The 12,637-nt window shown below is 46.5% G+C and overlaps 1 protein-coding gene and 1 long non-coding RNA gene across 2 annotated transcripts in view; one reads left to right on the top strand and one right to left on the bottom strand.

Moving 5' to 3' along the window:
- The window catches only part of UNC5D (unc-5 netrin receptor D), a 629,552-nt gene that overhangs the window by 501,391 nt on the left and 115,524 nt on the right, over positions 1-12,637 (bottom strand). The gene's annotated exons all lie outside the window — the stretch shown is intronic.
- Positions 44-12,637, top strand: part of LOC148481735 (uncharacterized) — a 98,443-nt gene continuing 85,849 nt past the window's right edge. The window contains exons 1-2 of the long non-coding RNA XR_015871848.1: positions 44-201; positions 289-370. This is a non-coding gene — a long non-coding RNA (uncharacterized LOC148481735). The remainder of the gene's footprint in view (positions 202-288; positions 371-12,637) is intronic.

Raw genomic sequence — 12,637 nt, 5'->3', positions numbered from 1 at the left:
CTCATTCTGGCCTATCTGTTTTTTCCTTCTACAGTATATTGACGAAAAAGTATATATAAAACCGAAACAAGTATATATTGCAGGAAGTTTTCTTCTAGTTCCTAAATAAAAACTTTACTTGTCATGGATGAAATAAGCATCTGGGACATTGATTTCTTAAGTGACTTGTAAGGAAAAGAAATGCTGCTGAAGACATTCAGAGTAAGTTCCAGACAGCAGGGCTGGTGTGTAGTTGCTCCCAGTATATGCCTTTTAAACATTATCTGATTAGATCCTGTTGTTTCTCAGTTGCTGAGACAAGGAATTCCTCATCGCCCTCAGAAACCGCTGACCAGGAGAATTGGAGATCTGGATTTCCATAACAGCAATTGTACGTTTAACTCTGTTAAGGCACAGAATATCTATAATGAATTTCAAATCTGTTCACATTGTAATGTGTTCATTATATGCACCTATAGCCTACATTAAATATGATGATAACAGTAATACACAGAGCATTATACACATTTACATGGAATGAGCACCATCAGCCACTGAATTTGCTTACTTAAATACACAACCTTCCATGCATACTGACAGCACACCTGTCCCCAGCACAAACCAACACAACCACTGCCACTTCATTATAACTCCATTGTTCAGGCCACGGGATGAGGAACACTAACCCTAGAAGTGATTTCACTGTGGCACATAAATAGTATACCAGAAATAACCTGTTTATTTTCCTAGTTGTTGAAAATAGCCCATTTCAATGAACGCAGCATAAATTGGTGTTACAGTATGTAAGTTTCAGGTGTGTGCATGCATGCATGCTTGTATGTTATGTATGTAAATAGAAAATAGCTCAAAAGGTAAACATGCATTTTGCAATGTGTAGCTACTCCTAAAGTGACCACATTTGCCTTTAGTTTCTGCCACCTATGACAGAATATGAATAGACTGTTGTAATGACAACACAAGGTAGATAATTACTTTCATGCTTTGAATTTACAGTATGTCTTGATATAGTTTTAAGTACATTGATGCATTACTGCTGCTAGCTGGCCGCGTTGTGAGTCTAACTTACTCTGATCACAGGAAGATCAAGGAGTATTTTCCAGCAAGTGATGTAGTTGCCTACGTTCAATCAGGGACACAGCCTTAGAATTGTACATGCTAACGGCACTTCCCTGGGAGCAGGACCCTTCTCTCTAACTCTGGCACTTTGTTGAAACCTTTAATGAATGTCAAAGCTTTTGTCATCCCTTAGAACTCTATCAGCAAATGGCTTCATATGCATTCTTTATTTATTATGGAATAACAGATCTACACTAATTGCCTTGAGACTCTGTACGGTCACTGACTGATTCTACAAGACAAGTACCTTGGCTCAGACTGCGGCTTTCACATCTCTAGGCTTACATGCTATGTCATGGGATGGGATCTGGTGAATAATGCATTTCAACACCCAGCATCCACCCTCCCTCGAAGAGAGCACACCCCAGTTTTCACCACTTTTGAGCCAAAGCTCACATTTCAGTTTTATGATCTTAATCTAGACGCCTGCAATGCTTCAAAGGGCAATGTGATTGTCTGATGTTGCAATGGAATATATGTGTAAAGCAGTTGCAGTCTTTAACACCATTATGCGCTTTTAATATATTATTCATTAATCCAGGGTTTATGTTTCCAGTGGGACTGCAAGTCCACTACAAATATGTATGTTCCCCATCCTCCCTTTTGTAGCAGCCTGGCAGGAAAGTAATGTGCAGGCATGCATGGCCATGTGATATAGCTATTACATTAACACATAATAAAATGTGGATGGATAGACCCTAAATACTTACTCCTCAAGGGATCATAACTGCAGCATCGTTATCTCAGCTATAGATATATAAATATCCTATATGGAGCATCTTTGTAAATGTATGTTGCTATCTATCTATCTATCTATCTATCTATCTATCTATCTATCTATCTATCTATCTATACATAGTATCAAATAAAGTCCCTGGTACTGTAGATGTCTGTCTGTGTGTTTGGGCTAATCTCGAGAACCACTGGATGGATTTTGATGCATCCTTGACAAATGCACTATTCTATAGAGCATTTGTCAAGGAAAGTTTAGATGTATGAAACCTTAATGTATGACAAAAGGGAGCCAAAAGATACCACTAGAGTCCCCCATAACAGAAGCTCTCAGCTCACCTGAATCTGTCCTGGCCATGGTTCAGAATCTCCCCAAACTGCAAAATGTCCAGATTTGTAATACCCCTACAGGTCTCAGGTGATACAAAATGATGGCGTGGCCCTTTACCTATCGAAGAGACTTCTTTCAATTCATATCTCCCACACAATACAGTAAATCCTGGGCTTAACTTGCAGAGAGGTGAGGAGGATAACCCAATAGGAAGAGAGTGACAACATTAATTTAAAAACACTTCTCGTTTCTTCAGGAGGAGGGTTCCTAAATTCAATTTGAAAGTTTTCAAAAGGTTATAACCATACACCAACAGTATGCAATATTGGTAAACAATGAACATAGAGCCTGAGTATACACCTGTGATACGAACCCAAAGATTATACTACAGAAATACTATTCCAACATGTTACCTGCACACATAAAATGGAACTACACTTTTAACTGATATGCGTCACAATTGTCTGTTTTTCCTGCACAACCTATTCACACGAACACAATAAGTTGCAATATGGATCAAGATACAAATAACTGCACAGTAAATATCAAATCAAATTTCCCAACCCATTGTTCCTCAAAATGCTGTAGAGGTGATGCACATGAAAGGAAAATTTGTAAATGTTGAGTCTGTTTGACGCTGTGGCTGGTTGGTTGTAAGCACTAGATGGTAGAACAGTTTGGGAGTACTCCACAACACTTCGGGGTAGAGTCCACTCATGAGATTAGCAGTCAAATTCTAGGTGCAGGACCGAGTTCCTATGTCTCAATATGAATATTTATAACAGAAAAGTTCCTTCCTGACCACCAGTGAGGGGGAGGATTTAGCGACAGATTCTGTTCTTGTCGGGTAACTTTATGTAGCTATCAGCCAGAAGGTTTGAAGGTTACTGGTGCTTAAGGTATTTTAATCAATGGAGGCAGATTAACTTCCTGCAGATACAGGTGTGAAATCAGCTGCATGTAGTAGAGTTATAGTGCATTGGCTCAGGAATTGTAGTGTGTCCTTAGAGATTGACAGGCCAGGTTAGCAGTCTTGTAATTTTAGAAGCAATGATAATATCTATTTATTAGCACATACAAGGTGTGGTGACTTGAGGAGTCCATCACACAATGCAGACTGTAGCAGAGTATACACTTGTCATGCGGCTTGTTAAATACTGCTTGGTAAAGACAGGTTATATGCAGGTAATAGCCACTTGGTACTGCCCTTTTGTCAGGGTTCAGCATAAGATAGGCCGTCTCTTACCTCTGCGCCGGCTATCCCCTGACTTCTCATGCGGTCAGACGACTGGTGCGGCGGCAGGTGATGCGCTGAAAATTCTACCTTAGGTGCTTGTGGACTTCCATGGCCGGTCCTGTGTCTTAGGGATTGTGGTTCCCATTATGGGCGCCACCATATGACAATCCTTCTCGTGACAGTATCTCCAACCAATGGTAGCATGGTCTTGGTCAGCTGACACTGTCCTCCTATCAGCTGCTACCTCTGGGTATATAACCGGCCCCAGGATTCCAGGAAGTTGCCTGAACAACGTTTGTCGTTGCTAGTGTATACTAGTTGAGTCCTCGTTCCAGGTTCCCTTGTTACTATACGTGCGCAAACTTCCAGTGTCATCTCACAGTGCAACAGTGCATCTGAACATCTCTGCCTGTGTGCAACTTCCAGTGTCAACTCATAGTGCAACAGTGCATCTGAACATCTCCACCTGTGTATTTCTCCAAGTGCCGCCTTTTGGTGCAACGTTACATCAGAGTATCCTGCCTGTATGCTTCTCCAAGTGCCACCTTTTGGTGCAATGGTGCAACTGAGTACCCTGCCTGTGTACTTCTCTAAGCGCCACCTTCTAGTTCAACGGTGCGTCAGAATGCCATTGTCTGTGTACAGTCTCCAGGTGTCTGCTCTCATTGTTATAGTGCCTCTGGTAAGGCATTACCCTTGGGCCACTGGTGAACACTTCCGTGTGGGTTAGACGCCGCACCTTTGGCCAGGTCTTGCCAACGTCCAATATCTGTGGATGAGGAGATTATATATTCAGGCCCCTCGCCTCCGATTTCTTCCACAACCTCGGACCTCTGCTTTCAATCCTCCAGTGGCAAGCGTGACACCTTTACTTTCTAACCCAGTGGTTCCCAAACTTTCTGAGTTCGAGGCACCCTTAGGGAATCCATAATTTTATCAAGGCCCCCCTAAGCCAAAATAATTACCGAACAGGCCCGTTTTAAGTAGTTGGGCCAAAAAAACGTCATTATTAAAAAAAAATAAAAAAAAGAGAAAAACTTTGCTACTCTTACCCCTTGCCCCCTCCATCTCTCTCTCCCATTTCCCCCTCTGTCTCTATTCCATTGTCCCCTCCATGTCTCTCACAATGCCCCCTCCATGTGTCCCATGGAAAGACACCCAAAGGACTTGAATAAAGGAGGGTCCCTACACTGAACCTTGGGCACCCAATACCAACATGCATTAAGCAGAGAGGCTACACTCAAGGGGTAAAGAAATGGAGTGACAAGGGATAGTGAGAAGGACACTAGGACAGGGTACAGGAATAGCACCAGATCTCTTACCCTCAAGCTGGGACACTTCTGCCTCCTCCGATATCCAGACACAGCCCGGGATGCAATGCACCGCACCGGGCTGCACTCAGAGCAATCGCGATTCAGCTATTGGTGAACTGCTACTCTCTCCCTCCCCTCCAGTGCTGTCTCCATCGGGCGCAATGAGAAATCCTCTGCTCCAGAGGTATTTCTCTCCCAGTGCCCTGTTTGTCTCCAGGGGTCCTCACTGGGCAGGTGCTGGTTGGGGCTGTCAAATGCACTGCCAAGGATGTCTGGCGGTAGGCGGGCTTCTCCACAAGACAGGGTCAGGTCATCGTCGGCAGGTCTCCGGAATTCCCCCACTATGGCGATCAGCTCCTCTTCCTGGGTCTCCTTCGGGGTCCTCCTCTTGAGAAGGCAGCTCTCCAGTTCCCTCTCCAGTGGCCACATGTTAAGCGGCAGTGGGTATTGACTCCTCAGCAGTGACGGGTCCTAAGGGAGGTCTTCTCCCTACAGCAGACACACATCTTCGTCTATCAGGCTGCAGGTAATGGCACTCAGAGTCCATCACAGCACCCTTATTTCTGGTGGTGGGTCCCTCGTTGATCTGACCATACTCCGGTCTCCCTTCTTCACAGAGGGGCAACAGCAGCCTCTTGCTCCTCTGGGCGCCGGCTTCCCCCTTCCACCTGTGCAAAAAAAAAATATATACTGGCCAGCCTCTCTAGGCAACCAGCTGCCGCGGCACCCCAGTGACAGCACTGCGGCACCCCAGGGTGCCGTGATGCACAGTTTGGGAGCCACTGTTCTAACCAAATGTCCCTCACAGTCTCTATATACAGCAGTTATTAGCACTTAACTGTGGCACTGGCTGATGACTCACTAGTCACAGCTATATCTAGTTGCTCATGCATACACTGTAAGGAGGTCCATGTGGTCTGAGATAATTGAAGTAGTGTCAAGTATTATTAAAAGTTCAGAACTCACCACACACAGCTTCCTAGGCAGTAGCAGCTCAGTTCCCTCTGCTAGGGCTGCTGCTGACTGAGTGTTGCATTGCCAACAGGTCTCTGGCTCTAGGACTCTGATTGCTCCTGATGAGTAGAGGTTTGCAGTGAACAACACTGCTGACCATGGGGTGCTCTCCCAACTGCTCTCTCTCTCTCTGCGAGCCTGTGTCTCTGGTGTCTGGCACTCTGCAGTCCAGCTGGCTCTCACTCCCGGATCCTGGTCACAGGGGGTCCCAGCTGCAGTTCTCTTCCCCTCTCTGGATACTAGTTTTCTCTCTCCGCTCCCTGCAGATGCCTCTTACTTTCACTTTCTGCATACATGGGTTTTTCAACCCCTACTTCTCCTTCTGCCCAATCAGCATCCACCACTATGAGCTCGGGCAGAGCCTCTTTCATTTCCTGACTGCATTAACTCCTTCAAGTCCTGAAGCCCAATCTAGTGCAGTGGTCCGAGTGTCATAGTACAGCAGACAATGCAATGTATTACAAAACTTGGCATTTTCTCTAATACATAAATCATACTTATACATCTATTAACAAATCCCTTCCTGTTATTGTTCCTACAGTATTATTAACCTTTATAACGCATTCGGTATGAATAGCTGGCTGCCGCATGACCGGCAGTTCGATTCCTGGCTGCAGCAGCCTGACAAAACAGCAGAGCCCGGCAGCGGAAGCCCGACAGCACTGGAAATCCCGATCGTCCCTAAGGTAAGTACTTACTAACCTATCCAATCCCCCTAACCCTGACCCTCCTTAGGGGTGCCTAACCCTAACCTCCCCCCAAGTGCCAAACCCTAACCTCCCCCCTCTAAGTGCCTAACCCTAACCCCCCCTTCCCCATGCCTAAACCTAAGTCCCCAGGGGGGTGCCTAACCCTAAGTCCCCCCGGGGGTACCTAACCCTAACCCTCCCTCCCCCTAGCCTAACCCTAAACCTCCCGGGGGGTGCCAAACCCTTTCCCCCCCCGGGTGCCCTAAACCTAACCCTCCCCCAAGGGCCGTCTTTTTCATTGGGCTTGTTGGGCAGTTGCCCAAGGGCCCGAAGCTTCTAGGGGCCCGCGGACCCGCCCCCCCTGCAGTGGGTAGTTTGGTAATAGAATAAGCGCTGAGGGCCCCCGTCAGTCACTGTAACTACTGACTAGCGCAGCAGCTGCGGGGCGGACCCCCTTCTCATAGAACAGCAAAGCAGAGGAGGGCGTGGATTTAGACTGAGCTGTGCTGCAGCTGCCAGGTCTGTCCATCCTTCTCCTATCTGCAGTTGATCTCCCGTCTGCTCTGCAGTTGCTGTTTTAACTGCTGTTTTAACTGCTCTGCAGTTCCCTGTCCCTCCCTGAGTCCCCGCCCCCTCATGCTCTGTCTGAGTCCCCACCCCGTCATGCTCTGTCTGGTCTGTCTGAGTCCCCGCCCCCTCATGCTCTGCCTGGTCTGCCAAGTCCTAACTATCCTTCTCCTGGGGAATCTCCCTGCAGAGTCCGGTGTGTGAAGGAACAGCTGCCTACAATGCTGCAAACACAGGTAAGGATGGCTCTGTATCCATGTTAGATGGGAGTGTATACTTATATTACATGAGGGGAGGTGTAATAGATCAGGGGGAGTGTAAACATATTTTCTGGGGGGGTAATGTATCAGGTGGGTGAGGTGTGTTTAGGGTATAATACTGTGTCTGGGGTGTATAGTGATGTATCTGGGGGTGTATAGTGATGTATCTGGGGGTGTATAGTGATGTATCTAGGGTGTATAGTGATGTACCTGGGGGTGTATAGTAATGTATCTGGGGTGTATAGTAAAGTATCCTGGGGGGGTATAGTAAAGTATCCTGGGGGGTATAGTTATGTATCTGGGGTGTCACCACCCGCACTACAAAGATAAAGGCTGAGCTGCTCAGCATGAATGAAATCACTGCACAATCCTACAATTATAACTGGACAAAATATCACTATGATGGGGCTTATTGCTGCAATAATACCATATAATGGGTGGGTAGGAGCCCCAGTGCATTGCTTTGCCCAGGGCCCACACTGCTGTAAAGACAGCCATGCCTCCCACCCCCGCGGCTGTCCGCTCGCGGCGCCCAGCATACCTTCGATCGGGATGCCGGGCGCCTGTCTCCCGGCGCCGGGAAAATTACAGGCGTCTAGATTTTAGACGCCGGTCATTTATCCGTAGGTGGGATAGAGGATTCGGGAAGCCGGCGGTCGGGATTGCAGCCACCGGCTTCCTAAACGTATCCCCTTAATTACAATCATTTTCAGGCATTTCTAGGCATTTTTAACCACCTCACAGCTTACAATATTGATTTCACTATTTTTCAAAAATACAGGCCAAAGGCTGCAGCGAGCTGGCTGGCTAAAGTAAGCAACAGAGCAGCGGCACAAACGCACAACAGTTTAAAAAAATATAGGACATCTATGAAACATTGCCACACAGCAGTGGCAGACAGGATGGCAGTTTAATAAACTATAATAATGTCAGTCGGCAATGCCCCAAATTGTGCCAAATGTAAAGGAAAGAGGTGCAAGATGGAAATGTCCCTCCCTTCCACTCTTATGTGGGATAGTAAAAAAGACATGCACAGTTTAACAAACCAAGCACTTTAGCCACTAGGACTGACACTTTCGTGGCTGAACTCCTTGGTTTGTTTGGGCCCCCGCAAAACATTTTTTGGAAGGACTACCTTCAATTATTAAGGAGGGGGGTGATGATGAGGGTGTTGGTGGTGGAGAGTGCATGTGCTGGTCCAAACTGCTGGTAGCTGATACTGGACTGCTTGTTATTAATTTACAAATTATAATTTTGTTAAACAAATTGCATGAACTCGCTGCAAATGACGTAACAGGGAGGAGGTGCCTAGATGGTTAACATCCCTTCCTCTGCTAACTTTGGCTGTACAAATGGAAAAGATGCCTTAACAACGGTTGTCAGAATTTAGATTAAAATAATTCCACACCCAAGACGTGGCTTTTCTGGCTTTCTTTTTATCATTATCAAGAACTGCTGCCACTGGTGGCTGATTTACGCAAACCACATCCTTATCATCAACATCCACATCCATCCACAATAGGACACAAATTTCCCTCTCATCCTCCTTTTGCACTTCCTCCACACTATCATCCTCATTTTTTATTATTTCAGCATCTAATACTAGCACAGCTGTCATGGCGACAGTGATCCACTGTGAAACTGGGTGACAGCTGTTATACCTACTTCCTCTATTAACCACTTAACTGACAAATTTTTTTGCCAAAAACCACTTCAAAATTGAGGGTTTTTTTTATGACTGAATTAGGTCAAGAACGTTCTTTTAAGACTTATCCAACACAATTTTATAAAAAAATATATTTTTTAAACACCTTATACCATAAAAATAGCAATTTTTATGGTATACCTTAATGATGGCCATTGACAGCTGTGGACGCCACTGGACCCTCCCACACCCCTGCCGAACCCCCTTGTACCCCGTTGCAAACACCGCTGGACCCCCGCACCCTTCCATGGATGCCGCTGAACCCCCATGGTCTGCCATGGACGCATATGAACCCGCGCAACGCAAGCTGGACACCGTACCTCCACGTACGCCACCGTACCCCGAGGTACTCTAAATGCTGAAAACATTCAATATCCAACATGCTCCTGGCTCCGAGCATTTAGGATATGAAAAATTCTCTGCCTGTATATGTGTGTGTATATGTATGTATGTGTATATGTATATATATATATATATATATATATATATATACATGCACACATATGTGTGTGTGTATATATATATATACACACATGCACACATATATATACACATATATATATAAAAAAAATAAACTCAGAAAAATCAGTGCTGGGTTTTCTGATTTTATTTATTTATTTAAGCAATGTGGTCACAGGCCACTTGCACCCCAGTCCTGGGAATGGCGAGTGCAGGTCTGCACCCCAAATCTAGGAGTGGCGATTGCAGTGGATTTTTGACTTTGTTCACATATATATATATATATATATATACACACATGCACACATATATGTGTATATATATATGTATATATGTGTGCGTGTGTGTATGTATGTATATGTATATATATATATAAAATATGTGTGTTTTTTTTTTTTTTGACAAATTACAATGTGAGAACATGGGGGACGGACAGGGGCAGTTGTAGCTGGTAGGAGGGGCCGGTGACGGAACACTGGCAGCCTGTTGTGAACAAGTACTGGAGAGGAGCAGCAGCTGCACTGGAATGGAAGGGGTGGAAGCGGCCAGGGACAGAGCGCAGCTGCTGCTTCTCTACAGTACTTATATCAAATCAGAGAAGCAGCAGTCGCACTATGTCCCCAGCCGCTTCCACCCCTTCCATCCCGGAGCGGCTGCAGCACTATGTCCCTAACCGCTCCCACCCCTTCCTTCCCGGCACAGCTGCTGCGCTGTGCATGGCTGTTCCCACCCCTTCAATCCCGGAGCGGCTGCAGCGCTATGTCACCAGCCGCTCCCACCCCTTCCTTCCCGGCGCGGCATACAAGTACTATAAAGAAGCAGCAGCCGCTCTCTGTCCCTGGCCGCGCCCTTCCCGGCGTGGCTGCTGCTTCTTTACAGTACTTGTATGCCACGCCGGGAAGGAAGGGGTGGGAGCGACTGGGGACAGTGCTTCACTATAATACTTGTATGCCGCGATGGGAAGGAAGGGGTGGGAGCAGCTGGGGACATAGCGTTGCAGCTGCTCCGGGATTGAAAGGGTGGGAGCGGCTGTCGATAGAGGTCGGGCTGATTGTCAGGTATGGGAAGCTGCGCCGGGAGGGGGTTCATGCCGGCAGTAGCTGTGGCTTTTGGGAGCCGCAGCTGCTGCTTCCTTCTTCTATTGATAACAGGCTGCTGGGAGGGGGTCCCGCTGGGTGCCCGAGCACTGTGGCCAGCAGTGATCGGGGCACACTGGTGGGGAATCCGAGGAAGCAGAGGGACCAGAAGGTCCCTCTGACACAGGCGGCTGTGGGAAGATTAGCTTCCCGCAGCCGCCTAGTGGGCACTTCTGACTGGTCGTATCAGATACGACCATGTCAGGGAAAGCCCAGCCTGGTATGGTCGTATCTGATATCACCGTGCCAGGCAAGTGGTTAAAGGACTGTTTAATAGTCAATTGTTTTTTTAAATTACTTTCGATCACCAATGCGGATGTTGATGGTGATGCAGGTGTTGGAGATTGAAGGCGCTTGGATCCCACAGAGAGGGAGCAGGTAGGTGACACTGGACTTGTTACGTTTTCAGTTTTGGAACTTGGCGACATACACTTTGATATTTGATGAATGCTCTCCAAGTGATGTAACAAGGAGGAAGTTCCTAGGTTGTTTAGGTCCCTCCCTCTACTCACTCTTGCTTTAAAATGGTTACATATGGCTTGACAACTGTTGTCCGGATTGGGGTGGAAATAATTCCACATGTGAGAAGTGGATTTTTTTGTCTTTTGCCCCAGCATGACAACAATGGACTTTGGCTTTTTCAATCCATGGGCAACAGCTGTTGCCTTACTTACACAAAGGACATCATCAGCATCAACATCCTCATCACCAACAACTTCATCATTAACATCCTCATCATCCTTAGCACCTTCAACTACCAAAATATCCTCCTCCTCCATGTCCAATTCCACAGAAGCATCCTCACTGACTACACCTGCAAGATGTTGACTGCCCTTCCCCACATTTACAGAGGGCACACAAATGTTGTAACTTGGAGGATCCTCTAGTACCCTAGTATTTAGGTCTGGCTCACACATGGCAACCGTGGACACACTTGCATTCTCCTCGGGGATTTGTGTTTTCAATTTCTCAGGGCACACAGTTATTTTTTCCGAAGGGCTATCAGAATCAGAACCAGCAGTCTTCATAAAGAAAGACCAAGGCCTTATCCTTTCCTTGCCACTTCGTGTAGTGAATGGCATATTGCCATTTTTTTGTTTATCTAAAGGCAAATTTCCTTTAAATTTTTTTTCTTAACCAGTAAAAATAGCTTTACCATATCGATGGCGTGACTTAAGCCCTGGGGCATGGGCCTTCATAGAGGACGAGGAAGTTGATGGCCTTGCACTGCTGGCGGCAGCTACAACATGTGGTTCTTGGCCTTGCTCTCCTGTCATGTGACAGCCTCCATATTTTCTCCAGGCTTGAAGCTGTGACACAAGCACCAATAGTGTGCGGTTACAAAATTCACACACGTGCAGTCGTGCACACACAGAAAAAATATTTACAAAAAAATACACTATGTTTCTATTTATTTATTTGCCGGTCCACAACTTGGGCCCAGAGCACAGATTGATGACGACTGGAGTCGGGCAGCACTAGGTTGCATTGCCGACTTGCTAGATCTTGTGCGGCTAAGCCTAACACGCACAGATACACAGACAAATATTTGAAAAAAAAGTCAATATGTTTTTATTTTTTTTCCAGCTCCAGGACTTGGGCCCAGAGCACAGATTGATGATGACTGGAGTCGGGCAGCACTAGGTTGCGTTGCCGACTTGCTAGATCATGTGCGGTTAAGCCTAACACGCACATAGACAAATATATATTACACAAAAAAAAATATTTAAATTTTTTTTGGGGGTCCAGAACTTGGGCCCAGATGGAAGCAGCAGACAGCACAGCAGACAGCACCAGCTCAGATGGATCAGCAACAGCCCAGATGGACACAGCAGACATTACAGGGCCACAGTGACACAGGGCCGCCTTCAGGGGGGACTGCCGGGAATCCAGTCCCGGGCCTGGAGAGAGAGATGGAGCCCAGATAGCAGCGTTGCGCAATGCACTGTGTGGCTGACAGTCACAGAAGACAGAGCAAAGGCTGCGCTTGAATTAAATATTGAGCCGTCTGTGAGCCAATCACAGCTCGCGTAACAGCAATTAATCAGGAGCAGCCGCTCCTGATTGCCTGCCGTTCC

Source organism: Taudactylus pleione, unplaced genomic scaffold, assembly GCF_031769625.1.
Source record: "Taudactylus pleione unplaced genomic scaffold, aTauple2 ptg000567l, whole genome shotgun sequence".
Lineage (NCBI taxonomy): Eukaryota > Metazoa > Chordata > Amphibia > Anura > Myobatrachidae > Taudactylus > Taudactylus pleione.
The sequence above is the reverse complement of the archived record's forward strand: the minus strand, read 5'-3'. Positions and strand labels throughout refer to the sequence as shown.